Source organism: Bos indicus, chromosome 4 (assembly GCF_029378745.1).
Source record: "Bos indicus isolate NIAB-ARS_2022 breed Sahiwal x Tharparkar chromosome 4, NIAB-ARS_B.indTharparkar_mat_pri_1.0, whole genome shotgun sequence".
NCBI lineage: Eukaryota > Metazoa > Chordata > Mammalia > Artiodactyla > Bovidae > Bos > Bos indicus.
Window position 1 is genome coordinate 74,042,780 of NC_091763.1, and position 26,883 is coordinate 74,069,662.

At 35.8% G+C, this 26,883-nt stretch overlaps 1 long non-coding RNA gene across 1 annotated transcript in view; it reads left to right on the plus strand.

The window, feature by feature from the left end:
* Positions 1-24,353, plus strand: part of LOC139182627 (uncharacterized) — a 72,086-nt gene extending 47,733 nt beyond the window's left edge. Inside the window, exons 2-4 of the long non-coding RNA XR_011566145.1 lie at positions 17,637-17,668; positions 22,532-22,717; positions 23,272-24,353. This is a non-coding gene — a long non-coding RNA (uncharacterized lncRNA). The remainder of the gene's footprint in view (positions 1-17,636; positions 17,669-22,531; positions 22,718-23,271) is intronic.
* Positions 24,354-26,883: the final 2,530 nt, after the last annotated feature.

A 26,883-nucleotide genomic window follows, 5' to 3' on the forward strand; every position in this document is an offset into this window, starting at 1 on the left:
TTATGATTGAAAAGTCAAAAGAACATATTCCTTTGAAAAATAAAAGAAGCCTAAAGAAAAATGATTTAATGGAAAAATAAATGAATTAGAGAAATGCCATAAACCAAATATGTATTATAGATCTAACATTTTCAAGTCTGTTGATACAATCTAAATATCAACACAATGCTTTTGTGAGAAATCAAATGGAATTTTCAATGACAAGTGTAGGGGTTCTGTGCTACAATGTCAACAGAGAATTGAAGTACTTTGTTAACTCCCAATTTTGACAAATTTAAGAAAATCCTTCTGTTAGAATCTGTTTTATAAACTATTGATGCACTAAAGAAATAAAGTCTTTGGAGATATAAAACTCTTTCACTACATTAATATGATTGTTACTGTCAGTCACCTCAGTCATGTCCAACTGTTTGCGAGTCCATGGACTGTAGCCCATCAGGCTCCTCTGTCCATAAAATTCTCCAGACAAGAAAACTGATGTGGATAGCCATTCTCTTGTTCAGGGGATCTTCTCAACCCAGGGAACAAACCCAGGTCTCCTGCATTTCAGGCAGATTCTTTACCGGGGAAGATTCTGAGCCACCGGGGAAGCCCATTAATATAATTAAGAATTATTTTTATTAACTCATTATTAAGAATGTAATACAACAATTATGTATTAACAGATCATTCTAAGAATATAACTCAAATATAACTTAAATTCCTATGGATTAGCAGAATATAGATACCAAATTATGTAAGTGAAGAGCTTATTAAGTAGTTCTAAAATTCACAATAGAAAGTAGTAGAAGAGGAAACAAGACAGAAATAGGTTTAAGGCTGGCTGGTGGAAACATAAATAATTCAGGTTTTATAGACAGGACAGATTTTGTAATTATTAATAGTGAAGCTCATGGATAAAGTTAATTTTTAAAAATCTTGTGAAAACAAACAGCATACACATATCAATGAAATGTATACCAATGCCTGGGGTAAAAAAAATTAGTGGCTATTCAGAATATCATTTTTCCCTAGATCATTAATCATTGATTAATAATTATTAATAACTGCATGATAATACAAAATTCTTGGGTCTTTGGATATCAAAAATGTTAGCATGTGTGACAAAAATGAAAGCAAAATATAAATTAACCTGTCTCTTATCATATGTATTGATCCTATTCTAAAACTGCAAAAGTTACTCATGTTATGTTTTCTCCTTCAGAAACCATGCTGTTTTCATCCAAATTTTGCATTAAGAGATTCTGTGTATTTTTACATATGTCAGGTACCTAAATTGTGGAAATGAGAGAAATTAACTATTTATTGCTCTCTACTTCTCTTTACTAAATACGTAAAATCTAAAATTAAAATATTATCCTTAGTTTCATTAGCCAAAATTCACTAGTGAATTAACTTAAGTTGAAGTATAGTTGATTTACATTTTATGTGTTTCAGATGTACAACATAGTGATTCAATACTTTTATAGCTTATACTCAATTCAAAATTATAGGTGTTTCCCTGTGACATATGTTTTTATAGTTTATTTTATACAAAGTATTTTGCATCTCTTCATCCTCTGTCCCCCATCTTGACCTTCCCCTTTGCCCCTCCCCACTGGTAACCCCTAGTTTGTTCTCTATAACTGTGAGTCCATTTTGCTTTATTCCTTTGTTTTATTGTTTAAATTCCACATGTAAGTGATAATATACACTTTTTAGGACTTCCCTGGTGGCTCAGACAGTAAAGAATCCACCTGCAATGTGGTAGACCTGTGTTTGATCCCTGGGTTGGGAAGATCCCCTGGAGGAGGGCATGGCAATCCACTCCAGTATTCTTGCCTGGAGAATCCCCAGGGACAGAAGTGCATAGCAGTTTACAGTCCATGGGGGTATAGAGTCGGACACGACTGAACACCTAAGTACATACACTTTTTATGACTGCCTGACATATTTCATTAAGCATAATAATCTCCAGGTCCATCCATGTTGTTGCAAATGGCAGAATTTGATTGCTTTTTTATGGCTAAAATTTCATTATATATGCACATAACATCTTTTTATCCAATCAAGTATTGATGAACACTTAGATTGCTTCCATATCTTGGCTATTGTAAATAGTGCTGCTGTGAGTATTGGGGTGTACTTCTTGGCCACCATTGCAGGTCTTGCAGATTAAGAACATTTCTGTCCACATAGAACTTTATGTTAAGCAGGCTGGTCTAGAATACACAGTACTTGTATCATTTATTACTTTAATGTTTTTTTTTAATTGAGACAAAACTGAAGTACTACAGCCTGTAAGTTTAAGGTATACAGTGTGTTTATTGATACATTTATATATTGCAAGATGATTAACACCTCTATCAGATCACATAATTATCTTTTTGTGTGTATGTTGGGAATAATTAAGATCTAGTCTCTTAGCAACTGGAAGACAGTATTATTTCTATAATCACTATGTTGTGAATTAGACATCCAGGACTTTATTGGTGGCAAATTTTTTACCTTAAACAGTATCTCCCCAATTCTCCCACCCCCAGCACCTAGCCGTCACATTTCTACTCTGTTTTTATGAGTTTGGCTTTTTCAGATTCCACACAGAATTGAGATCACAAAGTGTTTGATTTTCTGTGTCTCACTTATCTCACTTAGCATAATGTGCTCAAGGTCCATTCCTGTTGCAAATGGCAGGATGTTCTTTCTCGTGGCTGAATAATAGCTGTATGTTTGTATTCCACATTTTATTTATCCTTTCATGTATTGATGAACACTCATGTTGTTTCCATATCTTAGCTATTGAGAATAATGCTGCAATAAACATGGGAGTGCATATATCTCTTCAATATCTATTTTCACTTCCTTTCAGTATATACTCTGAAATACAATTGCTGGATCATATAGTAATTCTATTTTCAATTTTTTGAGGAACCTCCACATTTTCCATAGTGTTTGAACCAATTTACATTCCCACCAAGAGTGTAGAAGGGTTCCTTTATCTCCACATCCTCGCCAATATTAGTTATCTCTTGTCTCTGTGATAGCCATTCTAAGAGGTGTTTGGTTACAGCTCACTGTGGGTTTGATTTCTGTTTCCCCAATTATTTATAATGTTGAGTATCTCTTCATGTAGCTGTTAATCACTTGGATGTTGCTGAAAAAAATATCTAATTCCCCTGACCTTTTTATTGTATTGGTGTTTTTTCCCCCTATCCAACTGTATAGGGTCATTGTATATTTTAGATATTAGCCCCCATCCTATATATGTATATGTGTGTGTGTGTGCATATATATATATATATCTATATATATCTATATGAATAGCAAATATTTTCTTCCATCACATAGTTTGCCTTTTTTGGCTGTTTATTTTGCTTTTTAGTTTGCTGAATTAATTGACTAGTTTCAGCAGTTATTTGATTGTGTCTTTAAGAGTTCAAATCATATTATCTGCAAATGACAATGTTACTTCTTTCATTTCAGTTTGAATGCCTTTTATTGTCTTTTCTAGCTTAATCTCTATAGCTAGGACTATCAGTATTGTGATAAATAAGAGTGTGAGAGTGGGCACCCTGTCTTATTTCTCATCTTAAATAAAAAGGTTTCAGTTTTTCACCATTGAATATTATTTTAAGCTGTGGGTTTGCCATATATGTCCTTTTATATTATCTTTTCCTAATAAAACTGAGTATAAGGAGAATATATTGTATATTGTCAAACATTTTTTTCTGCATCAGTTGAGATGATCATTTTTATCTTGAGTTCTGTTATTGTGGTGTGTCACATTTATTGATTTTTTTAAATTTTATTTTAAACTTTACATAACTGTATTAGTTTTGCCAAATATCAAAATGAATCCACCACAGGTATACATGTGTTCCCCATCCTGAACCCTCCTCCCCATTTGTTTTTGATGAATCATCCTTGAGATGGTTTTGGGATCAATCCCACTTGTTCCTAGTGAAGGACCCTTTTTACTGTGCTGTTGAATTTGCTTTGCTAATAGTTTGTTGAGAATTTTACATCTGTGTTCATCAGGGATAATTTCTAGTTTTCGTTTTTTTTTGTAGTGTCCCTTCCTGGATTTGGTAAAAGAGTAATGCTAGCCTTAAGTTTGCAAGTATAGAGGACTTTGAGAAGGATAAGAAAAAATTCTTCTTTAAAAGTCTGATAGAATTTGCCAGTGAAACCTCTGATCTAGGGCTCCTCTGTGCGGGTAGCTTTTTGATTATTGATTCAATCCCTTTACTCATTACATGTGTACTCACAGTTTCTGTTTCTTCCCAATGCAGATGAGTGGGTTGTGTGTTTCTAGGATTCTATTTCTTTTAAGTTATTCAATTTATTGACATTATGCTGTTTACAGTAGTCTCATTATATTTTGTATTTCTGTGGTGTCAGTCATAATGTCTCCTCGTTCCTTTATGATATTTGGGCCTTCTCTTTTTTCTTAGTTTATCTGAATATATTCTGTCTACTGGAGCTTGGCCTCATTACTACACCAGGAGCTGACTGCAAAGTGGTAGGAGGTGTGCAGAGTGCTCAGGGTACCCAGGATGACTACTGACCCCAGTAGGAAGTACTCCTCCTGTGTGACAGGTGTGGTACTCCCCATGCTCATGAGTGGATTTATTGCTGAGCACAGGCATCAGGGTCTGTTTCCCTTTAATGTTATTTAAACTTTTCTCTTTCCTGATCTCCTCTGTCCTCCAGTCATGGACTGGATTCCCCAGGACTCTGAGTGCTGCTAGAGAGAAACAGGGTAGTTGGGCAATCATTCACTGCTCTCCTTTTCTCCTATGAGACAGGGCACCACCCCCTGATAGGTCATCATTGTATAGTCTTTCTTTGGGAGGGACAACACTGTTGAAGTTGTTCTTACCATCTCCATAGCACCAGTTGCATGCTGGAATCTCCCTTCAGGAAGGCTGGACTTCATAAATCTCTCATCTGTGAGAATTTGCCCAGGTCAGCAGTTCAGGTTTTTTTCCCAACTGTAGCAAAAGAGGTTGTAAGTTTGCTTCTCTTTTGGTTCCACAGTCCACACCTAAGGTCTACTTATTGCTAGATGCTCAGATGGGCAAGACTCCTCAAATGACTCCTCATAGGTCCCTTGGCATATGGTGCTGGATCCCACAACTTCCACACAAGTACTTTTGCTCATGAATAAATGTCTAATTTTTTGTTGAAAAGGATGAACTAAAAAGAGGAACCATGTAAATATCACCATTCTGTAATTATTACCTTTAATTTGCCAACTTGACAACATATTATACTACTGAAACTTTCTTCTATACACGTTTTTTTCGCTATGTTTCTAATGTCTTTCTAACATAAATAATACAATTTTTTTCCTTTTCAAAGTATCATTACATCAAAATATCCTCCTGGATTTTATGTGCACAGGTAGTGTTAGTTTGTATTCCATAAACAATAATTTCCCTTTGTTTTCTTACTCTAATGAGCTCTTATTTGGTCTCATTTACTTAATAAACATTTAAAATGTTTACCATAATCATAGCTAACATCCACTAAGCCTTTAATATGCTTTTGTAACAAGTCCTTTACATTGAGTCCAATTCTAAATTCTCAGAATAAAATATATAATTATTCCACTTTACAGATAAGGGAAATGACTGCAGTGAAAGGGTAAATGATTTGCCTAAGGAAACACAGCTAGTTTTTTCAAAATTCAATGATAAAATATCATAATCTGACATACTGTGATATTTCCTTTGTGCCAGCTGCCTTAATACCCTTACCCTGACTGTGTGGAGAAGGGAGGAGGAGAAAAGAAAGTAGCTACAAGTTTAATAGGCATTAAATATGTCAGAGTAACAGACAAGCTCACATCTGCTACAGAAACAGGAATGAAAGCTTCTAAATATGTCTACATATGCTGTGTAGAGACTTGCAACATGCAGTGTGATTATGCACAAAAACACATGTGATTATTGCTTAGGTCATATGGCTTGGGTCACTTGCATAAGAGGAATCAAGGGACAAATTATGTTCATTTGCAGATAAAAGAGTGGCTGCTGCAAACAAAAATTGGAACGTTTTGAAGTAACCATTTATGTAGGCCAAAACTGGATCAAAAAACTTCAAGATCTTTTCCACTTGGGCAGAAACAGGCAGATAAGAGCAAGCTGGGAAAATGGACCCAATTTGTAGGATTAGCTCTTTGGAAAATAAGATGGGAAGGGAGAGTCCTGCTATTCTATGCTTAGTGACTTAAGAGACAAAGCCTTCCCTAATTTGATCAAGTCAGAAGTTGAAGTCCAAGCCAAAACCTATATCATAGGCACAGAGCCCAGAAAGTAGGTAATAGGAGAAAATAGGTCTGAGGTTGAAAGCTTATCTCTGTAAGCTTTTAGTTAGTACTGAAGATGCAGAAAAGGATTCATCACCCAGAGAACAGGGCTTCATACAGTGTTAAAGTATCCGAGCTGCAAACAATAGAGCTGAAGTTCTAGGTAAGACTTCAGCTACAGCAGACAACTGGTACCAGGCAGAGTCACAGAGGAAGAACCCCAGGCCAAGGCAGTGGGTGGTACAAGTTTGATTCTCAGGGGACAAGGGGCTATTCACAGCTCACACTGTTATATAACAGACAATATATAATACATCTTTGGCAGGAAGATGTATTTTATACTCACCATCTGGTAGACCTGGAGCTCTTTGTAAAATACTCTTTGATTAAAGCAGAAATTAGTCTATATAGGAGATGAAAGGGTCTGGAAAAAGGCAAAAGTTGGCCTTCTCCATTGAAAAAAGGTTGTTCTGACCTCTAATTCTAGAGTCAAAAAAACAGTCTTCTGACTTGCAAAGTACTTGTCAGTCACTGATAAACTACCTTAGCTGTCTTTCTTGCATAAGCCCGTCAAAGGCAAATTTGTATTCATCCATATATTTTCTAGTAAGTTCTTTCGCCCTCCTTCATAACCATAGAAAATATATTCTTGGTATATAGATCACTCACATCCTGAAGTATATCTACATAGAATTTTAAAATACTCATTGCATATTCTTAGTGGAGCCCATGTGGCTTAGGTTATATGGTTTTATAGCAGTATATAAGCAATATCCATTTACAACACTTGATTAATGCTATTCTAAAAGATTCATTTAGGTTGTTAACATTAACACATATTTTCTTTTCCCTTTTCACACGTGGATTTTTATATTTGTTTACAAAATGTTCTCAAACTTCCCAAGAACTATTTCTAAGGTCTCTCTGTAAGAATCAAAGAAAAACACATAAGAGATTTTTGGGTTTTTACTTTTTCTTAAAACATTAATAAAACAAGTACCCAGATTGTTAGAATTCAATACCACAACTGTTTTATTTGTGTACATACACTGGAGACAAAAAGGTGGATAAGATGTTCTAACTACTATCAAGAATTTCAGTCTATCTGAAGGGAAAGAGATACATTCACAAGTAACTACAATGCAAGTCTGCAGTGATAAATGCTATAAAACAAATAGAAACATTTCCTGTGGGAGCAAAAAGGAAATGGTGATTGATTGAGATTATGGGTATTAAGAAAGGGAAGCCTTGCAAAATGTATAACATTTGAGTTATACCTTTAAGAACACCTATATCAAGAAGGCAGAGAAGGGGTAAGGGAAAAGGCTAATTTTTGGCAGAGGAAAGAAAGAATGACACTGAAAATTGCCTGTTTTATTCAAGGGCAGGGAACAGTATCCTGTGTCTGAAGTACAGAGGAGAAGGGTAAAGAGAAGAGGGAAGGCTGTTGGAGATAGCAATCATGATTATGAAAGGCATTGAACACCATATTGGGATTTCATTTTCAACCCCTAGGAAATGGGAGCCTCTAAAAAAAGACTCATATTGGAGACTCAATTAAGAGAATAGCATATTTATAAATTTTGAAAACTTATTGCTTAGATTTTAGAAAGTGTTTTAATAAAGAAGCATAATGTGGTGGTGGTAAGTGTGACTTTCAAAATCAATTATGTAAAAGATACTGTTATCTAGATGAGGGCAATGATTTAAAAACAATGCAGTTGAGTGGAGAAAGGTCCATTTGCATATTGCTGAGCTAGTACCCTCAAAGAGCTGAATGATCTTCCTTTGACTCCATAATCAAATGAGTAAAATGAAGATTCTACATGTTACAGATTCAGAGAATGAATGAAATGAAATATAATGACACCCATTAGGACTACAGTGAAATATAATTAAGCACATTTTGGATTATTCATTGTCATCAAGAAACAATGAATCTGTTTGAACTTTATATTAGAGGCTTTTATATGCCTGGGTATGGCATAAGCCTCTTGGAGGAGATCACCATTAACCCCACTGTAGAGTCACCAGAACTTACACAGGACTGGGGAAACAGACTCTTGGAGGGCACAAACAAAACTTTGTGTGCACCAGGACCCAGGAGAAAGGAGCAGTGACCCCACAAGAGACTGACCCAGACTTGCTCATGAGTGTCCAGGAGTCTCTAGCAGAGGTATGGGTCAGCGGTGGCCTGCTGCAGGGTCGGGAGCACTGAGTGAGGCCTCCAGGTTAAACAACAGGGAGGAAACACAGCCCTGCCCATCAACAGAAGATTGGATTAAAGATTTCCTGAGCATGGTCACCCGTCAGAACAAGACTCAGTTTCCCTCTCAGTCAGTCTCTCCCATCAGGAAGTTTCCATAAGCCTCTTATCCTTCTCAATCAGAGGGCAGACGGAATGAAAACCACAATCACAGAAAACTAACCAATCTGATCACATAGACCACAGCCTTATCTAATTCAATGAAACTATAAGCCATGCCATGTAGGGCTACCCAAGATGGATGGGTCATGGTGGAAAGCTCTGACAAAATGTGGTCCACTGGAGAAGGGAAGGGCAAACCATTTCAGTATTCTTGCCATGAGAATCCCATGAACAGTATGAAAAGGCAAAAAAGATAGGACATGAAAGATGAACTCCCCAGGTCAGTAAGTGCCCAAAATGCTACTGGAGAAGAGTGGAGAAATAACTTCAGAAAGAAGGAAGAGATGGAGCCAAAGCAAATGTCCAGTTGTGGATGTGACTGGTGATGGAAGCAGTGTGCAATGCTACAAAGAACAATATTGCATAGGAACCTGGAATGTTAGGTCCATGAATCAAGGTAGATTGCACGTGATCAAACAGAAGATGGCAAGAGTGAACATCAACATTTTAGGAACCAGTGAAATAAAATGGACTAGAATGGGTGAATTTAACTCACATGACCATTATATCTACTACTGTGGGCAAGAATCCCTAAGAAGAAACGGACTAGCCCTCATAGTAAACAAAAGAGCCCAAAACTCAATACTTGGTTGCAGTCTCAAAAATGACAGAATGATCTGTTTCTTTCCAAGGCAAACCATTCAGTAAACAGTAATCCAAGTCTATACTCCAACAAATAATACTGAAGAAGCTAAAGTTGAATGGTCCTATGATGACCTACAAGACCTTCTGGAACTAACACCCAAAAAAGAGGTCCTTTTCATTATAGGGGACTGGAGTGAAAAGTAGGAAGTCAAGAGATACCTGGAGTAACAGGTAATTTTGGCCTTGGAGTACAAAATGAAGCAGGGCAAAGGCTAACAGAATTTTGCCAAGAGAGCACACTGGTCATAAAAACACCCTCATCCAACAACACAAGAGAAGACTCTACACATGGACATCACCAGACAGTCAATACTGAAATCACATTGACTATATTCTCTGAAGCCAAAGATGGAGAAGCTCTATACAGTCAGAAAAAAATAAGACCAGGAGCTGACTGTGGCTCACATCATGAACTCCTTATTGGCAAATTCAGACTGAAGTTGAAGAAAGTAGGGAAAACCACTAGATCATTCAGGTATGACCTAAATCAAATCCCTTATGACTAGATTATACAATGGAAGTGACAAACAGATTCAAGGGATTAGATCTGATAGAGTGCCTGAAGAACTATGAATGCAGGTTCGTGACATTGTATAGGAGGCAACGATCAAGACCATCCCCAAGAAAAATAAATGACAAAAGGCAAAATGGTTGTCTGAGGAGGCCTTACAAATAGCTGAGAAAAGAAGAGAAGCTAAAGACAAAGGAGAAAAGGAAAGATATACTCATTTGAATGCAGAGTTCCAAAGAATAGCAAGGAGAAATAAGAAAGCCATCCTCCATAATCAATGCAAAGAAATAGAGGAAAACAGTAGAATGGGAAAAGCTAGAGATCTATTCAAGAAAATTAGAAATACCAAGGGAACATTTCAAACAAAGATGGAAACAATAAAGGACAGAAATGGTATGGACCTAACAGAAGCAGAAAATATGAAGAAGAGATGGCAAGAATACACAGAAGAACTATACAAACAAGATTTTCATGAACCAGATATCCACGATGGTGTGATCACTCATCTAGAGCCAGATATCCTAGAATGCGAAATCAAGTGGGCCTTAGGAAGCATCACTACAAACAAAGCTAATGGAGGTGATGCCAGCCAATTTGGAAAACTCAGCAGTAGCCACAAGACTTGAAATGGTCAGTTTTCACTCCAATCCCAAAGAAAGGCAATGCCAAAGAATGCTCAAACTACCGCACAATTGCTCTCATCTCACATGATAGCAAAGTAATGCTCAAAATTCTCCAAGCCAGGCTTCAACAGTACGTGAATTGTGAACTTCCAGATGCACAAGCTGGTTTTAGAAAAGGCAGAAGAACCAGAGATCAAATTGCCAATGTCCCTGGGATCATCAAAAAAGCAAGAGAGTTCCAGAAAAACATCTGCTTTCTGTTTTACTGACTATGCCAAAGCTTTTGTGTGGATCACAACAAACTGTGGAAAATTCTTAAAGAGATGGGAATATCAGACCACCCGACCTACCTCCTGAGAAAGCTGTATGCAGGTCAAGAAGTAACAGTTAGAACTGTACATGGAACAACAGCCTGGTTCCAAATTGGGAAAGGAGTCTGTCAAGGCTGTATATTGTCACACTGTTTATTTAACTTATATGCAGAATACATCAAGCTGGAATCAAGATTTCCAGGAGAAATATCAATAACCTCAGATATGCAGATGACACCACCTTATGGCAGAAAACAAAGAAGAACTAAAGAGCCTTTTGATGAAAGTGAAAGAGGAGAATGAAAAAGTTGGCTTAAAACTCAGCCTTCACAAAACTAAGATCATGGCAAATAGATTGGGAAGCAATGGAAACAGTGAGAGAATTTATTTTGGGGGACTCCAAATCACTGCAGATAGTAACTGCAGCCATGGAATTAAAAGACGCTTGTTCCTTGGAAGAAAAGCTGTGACCAACTTAGACAGCATATTCAAAAGCAGAGACATTACTTTGCCAACAAAGGTCCATCTAGTCAAAGCTATGGTTTTTTCCATTAGTCATGTATGAATGTGAAATTTGGACTATAAAGAAAGCTGAACTCAGAAGAATTGATGCTTTTGAACTTTGGTGTTGGAGAAAACTCTTGAGAGTCCCTTGGACTGCATTAAGATTCAACCAGTCCATCCTAAAGGAAATCAGTCCTGAATATTCATTGTAAGGACTGATGCTAAAGCTGAAACTCCAATACTTTGGTCACCTGATGTAAAGAACTGACTGGGGAAATCTTTCCCCCTGATTTGGGGAAAGATTGTAGGTAGGAGGAGATGGGAACTACAGAGGATGAGATGGTTGGATGGCATCATTGACTCAATGGACATGAGTTTGAGCAAGCTCTGGGAGTTGGTGATGTACAGGGAAGCCTAGCATTGTGCAGTCCATGGGTTTGCAAAGAGTTGGACATGACTGAGTGACGAGCTGAACTGAACACTTTGCTGTAACCCAAAGACATTTCCAAAGTAGTCTCAAATAGAAGCATTCTTCTCTCAAGACATGTGGACACTGGGGGAAAGCAAGGATAGGACAAGCTGAGAAAGTAGTGTGTGTATATAGTCTATCATGTGTAAAATAGATAACTAGTGGGAAGCTGCTATAATATAATACAGGGAGCCCAGCCTAGTGTTTTGTGACATCCTGGAGGGGTGGGATGGGACTCAAGAATAAGGGGATTATATATATAATGACTCATATATAATGACTCATTTGTTGTGTGGCTGAAACCAGCACAACATTGTAAAGAAATTATTCTGCAATTAAAAAAAAAAAAAGCATTCTTCTCTATTCTTGACAGATCTTGAAGCCTGGAGTGCTTCAGTCCATGGGGTCACAGAGAGTCGGAACGACTGAGTAACTGAACTGAACATAAACCACGTGGCTAGCCACATAGCCAGTCTATATTTCCCAGATACACCGTAGTTAAATGAACCACTTAACTGAGTTCTGCACGAGGGAATATAGCCAGAGTGATGTGTAGCACTTCCAAACCTAGACAAGAAATTCCTCTGTACATATTTCTTGTTTTATTGCCTCCTGCCACTGAATGCAAGTGACTGTCCTGTCCTAGAAAAAGTAGATGATGCCTCAGTTCATGGATGAGATACCTAAGAACTAGACACACTTTCCTTGAACTGTTAACTTGAGTGATCAGTAAACTGCTGTTGTTTTTGAGACATTGTATTGGTTTTGAGACACTGGGGTCTGTTTTATTCGGAAGCTTAGCTGAACTGAATACAAATGTATTGCATTTGAAATTTCTGTAACACAACATTTACATTACAATGATCCATGAGAGAGAAATAAGCAGCATCCCTAGATTACACAGAGGAGAAGCACCTGATTCAGAATGAGAAGGCTGAGAAAGCTTTGCAGAAATTTATCTTGAGACCAGGAGTTTGATGAGATCGAAAATTATTGGGAAAGGCATACTGAGAGTAAGAAAGAGTCATATATGAATAGAAGATTAAAGTCCAGACTTTGTAAATTTTGTTTGTTGACATTTGGATTCTTGGAAGCAGAGATATCAATTAGTTGGTCTTACTGAGATGTATTGATATTAGTTCTATTAAAGGTTATTTTGTTAAAGGTATAACTCTAAGAAGGTTCTTTTGTCTACTGGATCAAAGGAGGTCTTTATTTAATTCATACAGGCTTTAATTATGTGAGAAAACATTAAGCAAGCTTTAATTCAGCTACCCATGCCTTCTACACTACATTTTGAAGCAATTAAAAGTCCCTAGGCCAAGAAAAGAAAGATTTCCTAGCATTACAGTAAGGGGACTGCAGAGACTGTCAACAGAGAAGGGGAGGTAAAGGTATTTTGACAAATTGTGATGACAAAGAAAATTGGATTTTCCCTCATTTTGTCAGAGGAGGAAAAGCACTTCCTTGGGAGTGTGAGAAATACAGCACAGACCAAATTCATCTTCTGTTACCTAAATGATTCTCCTTTGCATTTCATATAAATTTTAAAACCAACTAGTTAATTTCCAAAAAGGCAAAATAGGTAGACATTTTATTGGGATGACTGTAAAGCTACATATCAATTTATATAGGACTGACATCTTTATAGTACCGAACATTGTAATCAGTAAACATCATAAATCCCTATATTTAGGCCTACTTTAATTTTTCTTCTTGATGGTATGCCACTTCTTTTTATATACAGTGGTAGCACTTGCAGTTCTGTAATGCTGCTGTTGAAAAATTATGATGTGGAGATATCGTATACATTTTATTAGATTTATTCCTAGAAATTTCCTGGCTTTTATCTATTATAAAGTGGTAATATTTTCCCCACTTAGTTGATAACTTTTAGAAATGTCATTTCTAGTTGTGCATTGCTGATATAGGTGGGCAGTTGATTTTATATACTGATCTTATAGTCAGTGACCATGCTAAATTTATTTGTTCATTCTTGGATTTTCTCTAATCACAGTCCTGTCGTCTTAATGATGGCAGATCTGTCTCTCATTCCTTTTCACGACTTACAACACTGTTAAGATCTTTAATACAATGTTTAAGAGAAATGTCATAAGCTCGCATCATCCTCTTATTCCTAATTTCAAGCAGAAAGTTTTCAGTATTTCATTAATAATAATGTCTACCAAATATTTTCTTAGATACCATCTATTAGGTAAAGGAAATTACCTATATTCCTAGTTGAGTTTCTTCTACTACAGAGTGCTGAACCTTAGCAAATATCATTTACACATGTGGCAATGTTATCATATGATTTTCCCCCTTTAGTACCTTAATTTCCTTAGTGAATGCATATATCCTTTCCTTACATAGTTTTTTTCAAACAATCGGATGTTACAGATATTTTAATTAGGTACAAAACCCACTGAAACGGAAACTCTTTGTATGGAAGAGTTTAATCTTTGCTGGAAAATTCTATTTCTATGAATCTATAACTTTATAGAAGATAAAATTTTTTTATAATACATAGTTATATATGCTTCAGAATCACATAGAACTATTTTAAACAATTTACACAGTGCTTTCTCCAAGGTATGAGTTTTTTTCACAAACATTAATATTTTTGCTCATTTTCAAAATGTTTGCTTTCCAGATTCACCATCTTAAACATACTACCAGAACTTTCCTGTCAAGTGTTAATAAATAAGCATCTCATAAACACCTAGTAAACAAAAAGTGGTAATTCCACTTTTGAGAATTTAAACTTCAGGTCCCTTGACACATTTTTGGAATGATGTATGTTAAATCATTGTAGTTTTATTTGTTAGAGCAAAAAGCTGGAGAAAGCTTATATATCAGAGTAGGCTACATTAGGCTGAAGTAACAGACAACATGAGGATTTTAATCATTTAAAGCAGTAAAGTTTTATGTGGATTCTGCTTAAATAATTCATCCATCTACTTATGGAACAGGAACTGTCTGGAAATGGTGAGGGCTGCAGTGATGGAAAAGAAAATGACAAAATATACCCCATGCTATAAAAATTCTGACCACATAAGTTCTAGGTTTTTTTTTTTTTTTTTTTGGTGGGGGGTGGGAAGCAAGGCACTTGGCCAATTTTGGCCAATGAGAGAAGGAATCTGATTACGATTCTCTTCCATGGTAGGAAATTAAATATTGATGAACTATAATTAGACTAACCAGTCTTCTTTTCAGATCACAAACCTTTGGTTTCCTTTCTCAGATACTCACTGCTCTCCCTCCAATGGCAACTACTAGAACACATCATCAATTTACTTCTTTGCTATTGAAGCCCTAGGTCTCAGTCATTCCAATTTACCACGTGCAGATGGACACTCTCTACCAGAAACACACTAGTGAAATAAGGACAACAACTCTGCTATGAACACCTCCATTTAGATGGAGAAATAGCGAGAAACATACAACAATTACTCATATTTAGCAAGGCCAATTCACGCTGGTCATATAGAGAAAAGACCATTTGTCCTGAAACTGGAGAGTAAGCCTTTGATTTGTCTTCCTTAAAGCGGTCCCCATGCCACAGTTATCCATGATCCTTAAGTACCCGCTCTGGGAGGCAATTCTTTTTCCATTATCTTCCTAGGCTACAACTGAAGAAGATATGTGACAACTTTTTAAGTGGTGAAAAGCTTTCTCAGCCCATTTTCTGCCCACAGAGTGTTAGAAACACGACAGTCTACTTCAGTTCAGGTTAGCATTTGTCTTAATAGGATAACTCTCTGAAATAATTTGTTGACCTCTTATTTGATTTGATTTCAACCAGTACTATGTAAATACAAATAGCCAAACTCACAACTCTTCCTAAGACACCCCCCTCTATGTATACGTAACTGTGCCTGCCTTGAGCTATCAGTCTTAAAGAAAAGTACACTTACTCTTTTTCTTTTCTATCTTTTCTTTCTTTTTTTAAAATAAACTGTCTTTCTAACACACTGAATCTACTTCTAGCCACTTAATCTGTTCCCAGCTCTTGTTTTATGGTCCATAGGTTTTATATGATCTTTGCTACAAGGCTGATTTCACAGGCTTTTTCTCTTAATTTTGCCTTTTATTGTTAGAAATCAAGACACAATTTCCACTTACAAACCACAAGTCCTAACTCAGGACTATCTTCCTTTCCACTTTCCCTTTCAAACTGGCAATTTCTGCTCTGGGCTTTTTTCTTCTTCTTCTAGTTAACAGACAACCCACACTACTCATATTCTGTTTCCCAATCTTTTCACCAAACTATGAAGGATGTTAGTGACTTGTCAAGTTATTGCAGACTACCATTTTATCACTGTTTCTCCAAAACTTAATGTAGACCTCTATCCTTCCAACTCAAAACAATTCTTGCCATTTATTTCCTAACCAGGATGATGACAACACACAGGTCTATGTTATGGTAGTGCACAAATTCTGGTATCGTTTTTCATATCAATTATGATCATCTAGTAATGCTATGGCAACAAATGAAAAAATATATGCTTTGTGCATTTTAGCAATTGTGTTTCTCATTCACACATAGCGTTTAGCACAGGTCCTAATTATTATACTCATATGGAAGGAGTACCTTTTTCCAGGTTGAAAAGGAATTGTACTGGTTCTCTTGTCTGGTTGAGAGAGAAGGGGAAGGAGACAGAATACGACAAAAAATATTCACTGTCCCTTAAAGTTTTTACCGTAAATGATACATCATTGTCACTCATATTTCACTGGTCAAAACAAGACATGTGGCTGGAAAGGACTAGACAAATGTGATCTCAGAAGTCAGGAAATGGATATTGGTGTGAACAATGACACAGCCTACTACAAATATTCACCAGTTGGGGGGTTGTAAATTAACTGTGTGAAATCCATATAAAGAATCACAAGCTGTTGTTTTAAAAATAAGAATGATGACTTATTATATGTATAGATATGGAAAGACCTCCAAGATCAGTGTTTTTTAAAAGAAATTTAAGTTTTGAATAGCTTGTATAATATGTTAAATTCTGTGTGAAAAGAGAAAGGCATAAAGTCTGTAAGAATATCTAAGAGACTGGCCAGAGAGAGTAGACTATTCACTATATAGTACTTTTTATTCTCACATTTTGAACTACATAAATGTATTTCCTCTTCAGAAGTTATGTTAGACAGATACATTTTTAAGGGACAAATTGTTTTGTTTTTAAGTTTAGAACAATCTGGTAGATAGCACATGACTGACAACTATATCACAGAAAGTGTCAAATAATATAAAACTGCTGGCTTGGAGAAAATAAAATGTTCAATTTATGTCTAACTCTGTTATTTATTTTTGTTCTTTACCCTAATATCCAGGTAACCTTTTTAATATAGAAATATAAAAGCCATACCCATGTCATTACTTAATATTCAGGGATTTTGCTAGTAAAGGTCCTGTTTTTACAAAAATAACCATACTGATGATACCCATAGTATTTTGTTCACTTTGGGTTTCCACGTCTTTGTTTCTAAACTGTTTCTCTGAATGATGTAAGGAATGCATTATAGGTATGTAGTTATAGCTGGACACCTACATTAAATTATTTTTAAAATCTCAGATAAACTAGTTCTAACACTGATAATGACATTTTCAATTTTTTACCTTAAAATATTTTGTTATGAAAGAAAACCTGTATTTTAAATAACTTACTGTTTTTTCATAGAATGCTAATGTACCAGAAATTATAAGTTTCATTACTAGAAAGTCTGTGTCAAGCAATCTGAGACTGGTTTTTGAATCTATTTTATACCTACCATATAGCAAAACTTCTAAACTCAATACAGTGTTCTCAAATACATTAAATACACTTTGTTTTTTAAATTTAGGAATTGTTTTCCAACATGAAATCCTGACCAAGGTACGTGACTAGTAAATATTATGCTGTTCTTTCTACAATGGTAGAATGTTTTAACTTTTACTACTAAGTAGAAACTTCAAAATCACCTGCTGGACATTTATCAAGTTTAGTGAAAACATTCTAAAACATACATTTTTGTACTGAATTTCAGATATTCCAACTGAAATAAATAATAGTTTTTACTTATATTTTTGGTGCTAAGATTTTGAAAATTTCCCTAATCACGAGGGCTTCATGTTGTCATTAGCTCAATACTGTACATGCGTAGACAAGTTTCATCATTAATTTTGTTTGTTTTTAGTCACTAAGTCATGTCTGACTCTTTGTGACCCCATGGACTGTAGCCTGCCAGTCTCCTCTGTCCATGAGATTTCCCAGATGGGAATATTGGGGTAAGTTGCCACTTCCTTTCCCAGAAGATCTTCCTGACCCAGGCATTGAACCCACATCTCCTGCTTGGCACCAGATTCTTTACCACTGAGCCACCTGGGAGTAGACTGCTAAAGAATCTTCTTGTTAATTTAAAATTTAAACAGATTTCTTGTTACATGTACTATTTTAACCTCATCATATACCCAAGAAAGAGACTATTCTACACGTAGAATAGTCTATTCTGTAAACATGTAAACTATTACAGTTTACATGGAAACTGTCGCCTGCAAACCATATCTGAGATTTCACTTGGAGTAAACTTCCTATACGCAGAAATTAGGTCTCTTGTCACAGAGTATGTTTCAACTGTAGTTGACCCTTGAACAACACAGGTGTTAGGGATGACCACCCTCTGTAACTGTGGCTCTGTATTTACCAATTATGTAGTACTGTACTACTACAGTTTACATGTAAACCGAAATGTCAGTTCATTTCTACATGCAAACTCTTACAGTTTACATGTAGAAATGAACTGACATTTCAGTCAAGGTTTGGTACATCGCTGATGTTTACATTATTCATATCACATGTGATATGAGGGTGAATTTGGTTGTTAATGAAATCATGGATAAGATGATAGAAACTACCAAGCACTGTAGTGAAAGTTGCTCTTCTATATAATGAGAAACCCAGTTTTTCCTTACAACAGATCAGGAGCTACATTCGGCATAGGAAAATCTCATCTGTGGAATAAAGGCAGATACCCTTGTTAATCTACACAAAAGATTTTAATTTTTAAGTTTATTTTTAAAATAAATACAAATAATGTTCATCTCTCTTTCTAATAACTCTCAGTGTCTACTAATTGCATTGGTCCATGCACCCCTATGGGCTTCCCAGGCGGCACACATGTGGTTTGACCCCAGGTTGGAAAGATCCCATTGGGAAGGAAATGGCAACCAACTCCAATATTCTTGCCTGGGAAATCCCATGGACAGAGGAGCCTGGTGAACTACAGTCTATGGGGTTGCAAAGAGTCAAATATGAGTCAGCAACCAAACATGAACTCAGGCACACATTATCAACTAATAGTAGAACAGAGAAGCTCTCATCACTAAAGATGGTGGAGTGAAACAATGTTTTCATATAAAAATAAAAACTCACCTGCAAACCATATCTGAGATTTCACTTGGAGTAAACTTCCTATACACAGAAATTAGGTCTCTTCTCACAGAGTATGTTTCAACTATAGTTGACTCTTGAACAACACAGATGTTAGGGATGACCACCCTCTGTAACTGTGGCTCTGTATTTGCTAATTGTGTAGTACTGTACTACTTACTATTGAAAAAAGCTGCATGTAAGTGAACCCATATGGTTCAAAGCCACGTCACATCGTTCAAGGGAAAAGTCACTGTATCTTGCCACAACACTAACTTCATCATATTATTTAGTTCAGCTTGCAGTGAACTTTATAAAAATGAAATCAGATTGCAATTAATCTTCTATAAGCTTATTTTTCTGTTCAATATTATTTAAGATACATATATTTTTTACATATGGCTCCTATTTATTTTCAGTGCTTTAAAGTATACAATTGAGTAATTGTACTATAATTAATAATCAGCCTTATTTTTGATGACTATTTTTTTCCTCCACTTTTTTTTCTTTTCAGTTACAGCAGTGCTACTAAGAACACTCTTTTCCATACGCATTAATACATGAATGATCTTTCTCTATGGGTGGTTGTAATTCTGCACATACACATTCCAGTTTACTAGCTTGTTCTTGTTTTTCAGGACTCCCATTAGCATGTTATGAGTTTGCATTACACGATATTGCCTAAGCACTTACTATTTTCAGACTTTAAGTTTTGCTAACCTGGAGGATTTGAAATAAGATCTCATTGAGTGATGATATCTATCTAATCAAGCTTCTTATATGCTAAAAAAATTAAAAGGCATTATCTAATACTGGAAAAAATAGTTGGCACTGTCAGAGAATACTGTATTTAAAAGTGAATTTACCAAAATAAATAGATTAAACTTTTTTTTGTTTGTTTAAAACAAAGTTTTTACTATTATGCACTTGCCTATTAGCTTAGATGGTAAAGACTTTGCCTGCGATGCAGGAGACCTAGGTTTAATCCCTGGGTCAGGAAGATCCTCTGAAGATAATGGCAATCCACTCCAGTATTCATGCCTGGAGAATTCCAACAGAGAAGCTTGGTGGGCCCCAGTCCATGGGGTCACAGAGTTGGACACGACTGAGCAACTAACACCTTCACTTTCCTATTCATTTCAGTTCAGTTCAGTTCAGTCGCTTAGTTGTGTCTGACTCTTTGCAACCCCATGAACTGCAGCACGCCAGGCCTCCCTGTCCATCACCATCTCCCAGAGTTCACTCAAACTCATGTCCATCGAGTGGGTGATGCCATCCAGCCATCTCATCCTCTGTCGTCCCCTTCTCCTCCTGTCTCCAATCCCTCCCAGCATCAGAGTCTTTTCCAATGAGTCAACTCTTCGCATGAGGTGGCCAAAATATTACCACGACACAATTCAGTGATGTTCTCAGGGGTGCCTGGGGCTATTACTGGGCTCACCAGAAAGCTCGTTGTTTTTCCATAGGATGTGATGCGAAAACCCCATAGAACTTTTGGGCCCATCCATAGATTGTTTATCCTTATACTACCCAGTCTCCAGCTACCTGAAACACTTTTTCCTCCTCTCTTGATAGCATCTATTCAGCTTTTTCCCTCTCTTTGTATCATATCACTTGCCCCTAGTGGTGCCAGCGCCCTCTTAGTGGTGGTTTCTAATAGGCAAGCAACTGAAGAACAAAATAACCAATCTCACTTTAAAATATGGATAGATGGATGTAGATATTTGCCTTGCAGTTATGATGCCTCCCCCTTCTAATTATTAAGTTCCTGGATTTCTGTTTATGGGTGAGTGTCAGTTCTCTTACACTCTAAGATAACTATTTTAGTTGCCTAGAGATGTTTATCTCATCTTATTTCAGACTTTAAAATATCTCCTATAGATCTTAGTTATTAGTGACTCAACTTAGGGAGAATTGCTTAAAAAATTAATGCATTAAAAAAAAAAACCTTTTTCATGACTAATTTAAAAATACTATTTTGATTATATCTTAAGTGCTCCTTTTTCTTCAAAAAGCCAAAAACTAATATTACATTTTTGCTAAGGTATCAGTGAGCTTTCTTTTAGCATTTGTAATATGCCTGTTTTCATTTTTTGAAAAGGGCAAGTACTTAAACAGAAAGTCAGTTTGTTTTATCTATCATCATTTCAGAGCGAGTTATTAAAGTGTTAGCAGTAAAATAGCAGAGAACTGGGCAGAGTTCTAAATACAGATTTTCATCTTTATGCTACAGTTTTGCAAGCCTATCAAGTACTATAGAATGTACCAACAAAGGAAGTGACTATCTACTTAGAAATTGCTCTCATAGCCAAATACATAAGTACCTGATTTCCCCTGCATAAATTCATCATTAATTGTGTATATGTAAACATTATCCAGAATCCTCAAAGAATTCCATTTAGGAAGTAGATTATGCATGAAATTAGTTGATGCATTAATCAACGCATCAATTCCCAAACATGCAAAAGTAGTTATCCTCCATGTTGCTTAATTCACTGTGAGTTTTTCACAACAATTTTTGAGTTCTACAGAGATTGATCTAACTTCAATTGCTAGGCCCAGCTCTCATGCTAAATATTAGAAGCAACAAATTTTAATTTTCCAGTAAGAAACATTTTAATTTTAATTTAATTTAATTTTAATTTTACAGTAAGAAACAGTAAGAAACTAAAAGTAAGCTATTCTATGTAAACCAATATTTGGCATCATATCCTTATTTGAGTTATAATAATCCTCAATCATGCTGATAAAAATATAAATGCTTTAATTTCCCCTAAGAATATGAATGAAAACTTCTTAGGGGATTATGAAACACAAGAGCTAAATGAAGCTTTTCTGAAGCATAATGAATAATAAAAATGAGTACTATATAATACATTTGAAATGAAGGAAATTTAAGTGCACATTAATACAATATCTTTTAAAAATCTTTCTTGTGGAAATGAAAATTTATCTATTTCCAAAGGTGGTAAATTGAGAGGATTGTCAATCTGGATAAAAGATTATAAAGAGTTTCAATTTTTATACAAAAGAGTTTCTTTATACAAGCATTTCTTTCTTCACATCCACAAGACTGTAAAATTTCCTGAAATATAGAATTTAAAATTGGAAAATAAACTCCTATAAGCCAAGTGATTTCTTTAGTTATATTTTTGGTTTAAAAGATAAAAGCTCTGTTTTAGCCCCCCAAAGATTGTCTTTTCTCATATTCTTCTTGGGCATATTATTGTAATTTGAAAAGAGATTCTGAAAATAGAGGCAATAAAACTGTTTCTGCTTGCATGCTGTGAAATTCTCCCCACAAGGTTTTAAATTGAACTTGCTCAACAGGCAGGGAGAACCACCTTCTTTCTTCAAAGACATAAGAGGATTTGCTCAGTAAAAGGAAAAGGTCTAACAGCATTCTCTGAAAGGAACAGGTTGAGTGAGTCTGTGATCGCCACTCCTATCAACTTTCCTCCTATCATCAGAACACGCCAAGGAAGCCAAACTGTGCATGTGATGGGTGGGAGTCAGGTAAAGCACAAGCTAACCTAACTATCTACAAAAAGACATCTCAAAAAGATAAGATGATTTGATTTATACATTGTGTGGTTTGAAAGTCCAAAAGAACCATGGCTTAGCATATGAATAAATTCCACAGTTAGCTACAGGTAAAACTGGAAATAAATTCCTTTCTCCTTAATACAAGGAAGCATAAGATTTACTTTGACCCTAGGTTGAGGGGAGGGAGGAAGGTAATAGAAGGATAAGGAAATATCTTATTATTCTTTTTCAAATTTTCTATAATAATGCACTCTTTCTAGTCAGTCCTTCAATAAAGGCAGAAGTGATTTTAACTGGAAATATATATTTTGAAATTCTACTGAGTTTCAAATCATAAGCCTTTTATATATTTGGTAAGCACTATGTAAAAATGCAGTATACCATTTCCATTTTTAGACTTTCCGATGTGGGGGTAACTGAAAAGATCAATTAGGTCAAATTGAGTGTTTGTTACAGACTGAATGCTTGTGTCTCCCTAAAATTCATATGTTGAAACCTAGTTCTCATTATGATGTTATTTTTAGGTGATCAGGTGATCTTACAAGAAGAGGCCACACATATAGCTCGATCACTTTCTGCCACACTAACACAAGACCTCAACAGTCTGCAACAATGAAGAGGGCCCTTACCATAACCCAGCCATACTGACAACCTGATCTGAATTCCAGTCCCTGAACTTTAAGAAGTAATTTCTATATATAAGATACCCCCTCACACATAAGTCTATGGTATTTTGTTAAAGCAGCCAGAACTGATTAAGATACTATTTGACCCTATCTAGAAACTCTTTGCTTGGACTCTGCAAAGTGAGAAGGTGTTAATGAACACATGAGGAGAGAAAGTTCCTTTGAAGAATTTAGATAAATGATTAGACAGGAAAATCTGAATGTGAGGCACCTCTAGAAAGGAGTGAGAAGCAGTATCACAATGCTTTGTACTAATCCAGAATATAAAACTAACCCTCAGGAAAGTGTTTTAAATAGATAAATAAAAATGGAATACACTCTTCCAATAAAAAATGGAAGACACTCTTAGACCCCACATAGAGAGGAAGGTTGGTTCAGTCTTCAATGGATAAAAGCACGTAGAACTCTGAGTTCTTCATCACAAATGATGGGGGACCATTTTGCAGCTCAGTTGGCTTCTCCCCACCCATTCCTCTCAAGCCAAGCAAAACACAGCCTTTCCTCAATATTAATTGTGCACACTGCCAGCTTGCCACTCTGGAGCTTTCCAATTGTCTCTGATGATGAGATGTGCAGAACCCTCTTCATACCTGACCTACAAGCAGATAGAGCTGCTCGTTCATACCTGTTTGCTAGCCCGCCATGGTTGTTGGGAATCATAGGGAACCTGACTTCTGCAATGACTGGGAGAGCCAGATGACATCACATGAAAATGTTAATGCCCTGTAGAATGAATTTTTACCAACAATGGATAGGAAATGGAAAGAAGCCAGATAAACTCTTCTCCCCTAGAAGATTCCTCACCCTTGTAACCAGCTGTACTTTCCAGTAAAACTGTCAACTCTGCAGTGCACTCTGCCCTGTTTGTCTTTTATCCTCACATTTGTTTCTGTAAAATGGCACCCCACACACTCATTGAATAAAATTAGTACATATGTCTTACTTTGTGCTCTTCTTTTTGGAAACCTGAATAATTGAAAAGTAGATTGTTGAGGAAAATAGGAAATAACCCTTTTCTTACAGCTATTTCTCTCAACTATGTACAGATGAAAGAGATGAAATTATAAAACAGAGAAAGTAAGCAATTATGCAAACAGGAAGAGAAAGAAAGCAAAAATTGAAAACACTTCACCTAGTCATAAAATGCAACAATTGAGGCAAGAATAAATATATCAGCTAATCTGCTTTGCTTTGGGCCAGAGCTTCATAGCATAAGTTGGCAAACTTTAAAGTGAATTCATGAAGATTTTTTATAAAGATAGTCCATGTTTCTAGGATTTTTGTGCATTATATATGTTTTGAGAGTAACTGTCAAGTAAATAAGATCTGGTGATGACTTTCAATTATATTGATAATCCTGGGAAAACTAATAAGAAAAGATATAAGCTTTAAAAGAAATAATTGAAAGAATAGTCTAAATTCTCTCAGACAACATAGCCCAATGATATAACAATATTGGTGGGGATTATATGGGTATGGTGATTTTAAAAGCTATTTCTAACTTCTTTAAATTTAAAGCAGGCACTGTATACCCATGATATGTTTAAAATTTTAAAAATAAATAAAACAAAAAGAAGGAAGTTATAAAAGAAAGATGATAAATAATTTTCCAGAATTAAAAAAAAAAAAAAAGTGAACCAGGATGTCTAGACTGCTTACTATCTCTACCAAATGGATTTCAGCTTCATTTTCTTCCCTTATCACTTTTTTTAAAACAAGGTCCCTGATAGGTGGCTCAAAAGCAGGCTCATATACTTTCTATGCCAAAATATAATTTTTGCCTGGAAAATACCAAAATTGAAAATAATATTTGGGTGAAGTCACTCACATTAAGAGGCAACTGATTTCCATCAGGCAAGTAAAGCCATGTAGGCAAAGGATAAGAAAATACAAACTGCCTTATGCAAATACAAGGCCAACCTTCATGATCACCTTGCAAGTTGAAATATATCTCTGAGACTTCATTCCAGCTTGGTTGCATGCCAGTGACTAAGACATCCACCACAGAACTGAAGAAAAAAAGCGATGTAATTGTTGTTTAGTTGGAAAACATCTGACACAGAGCTGTAACTGAGCACACCAGAAAGTCCAAGGGAAGAAAAAGCCACACAATAGCTAGAAATCATCTGCTCCTCTCACTATGGAGCAGTGGCACAAGTACAACAAAAACTGAAAAATGTGCAGCATGGAAGTCACTATTATTATCAGAAGTAGTGGGTGATGGCAGACCTCATTCTGTTACCAAAACAAATTCTGGAAGAGACTTGTAATAAAACAGAATAATATATAAATTTTTCAAAAAGAAATAGCCATGCTTTTTTTTTAAACCTAGGTTGAGTTGAATCTATTCATAATATATATTAAAAGTAAGAGTAAACAAAATCTTAACTTCTTTGTACTACTATAAAAAAGTAAAAATTCAGAATGTTTGAAAATCCTTTGAGAAAACCATGTAAGAGCACCAGGAGAGTGTTACATCTCCTATTCCTAGAAGAATAGTGGTCCATGAGATTATTTATGAGGATGAGAAAAGTTAGCCTCACCCAAATATGATGTGCTATTTAAGATTTATTACCCTTGAGTAAGCAAACTTTTCTCTAAAATACAAGTTCCCCAACAGGATTAAATGCATGATAGTTATTAAAAATTCATGTGAATTCACTGAATTAAATGCTTTCTATAAGGCCAGAGTTTCCATCAAAAATGCAAGGAACTTAGACTTAGCTAAGGAGGAGGAAGTATGTGCCAGGCTGGATAACCACACTGGGGAAATAGCTGGGATTCTGGAAGCCTCCTGGGGATGCAAATAGAAAAAGAACATTGGGTCCTTCAAAATGTTGTACATGTCTGATTTTTCCTACTTTTATTTTTTCCTACAAATAGCAACTTCAAGCTCCCTCTAAAAGATCATAACTAAAAAGACTGCAAGTGAATCAGAAATTTTATGCCATTTAAGAACTAACCAAGATACAGCAGAATAGATATAGAGCAATGACCTCAAATGAACTCTATTATTTTTGTCTCACCCCATTATTCTCCTTTCTTCTGTTTTCTATTTTCTATCTCACTTTTCCCATTTTACTCAAACTTTTTTTTCCAAAACCCAGCAGCTCTGACCTCACCTTGGGAGCTTGTTAGAAATTCAAAATCTTTAGTCTCTCCTCAGATACTAAATTCTGCAGTTCTACAAAATTCTCCAGACAAATCATAAAATTCCTTCTCAAATTTTATTTACAAATTTAAACCTTTTATCCATTATTTTATTTTTCTCCCTTCTCACCTCTATTTCTCTTGAATATCTTCATCACATTCTTTATGTGCTTTTGCTTTCCTTCCATTACATCTCGAGATGATATTTCTTCATTAAGTCTCTATTACCGCTTTCCCAACTTTGCTCATGAAACTCCTGTCAAGAATGGCCTTCTGCTTTATGTGTTGGTATTAGAGCTA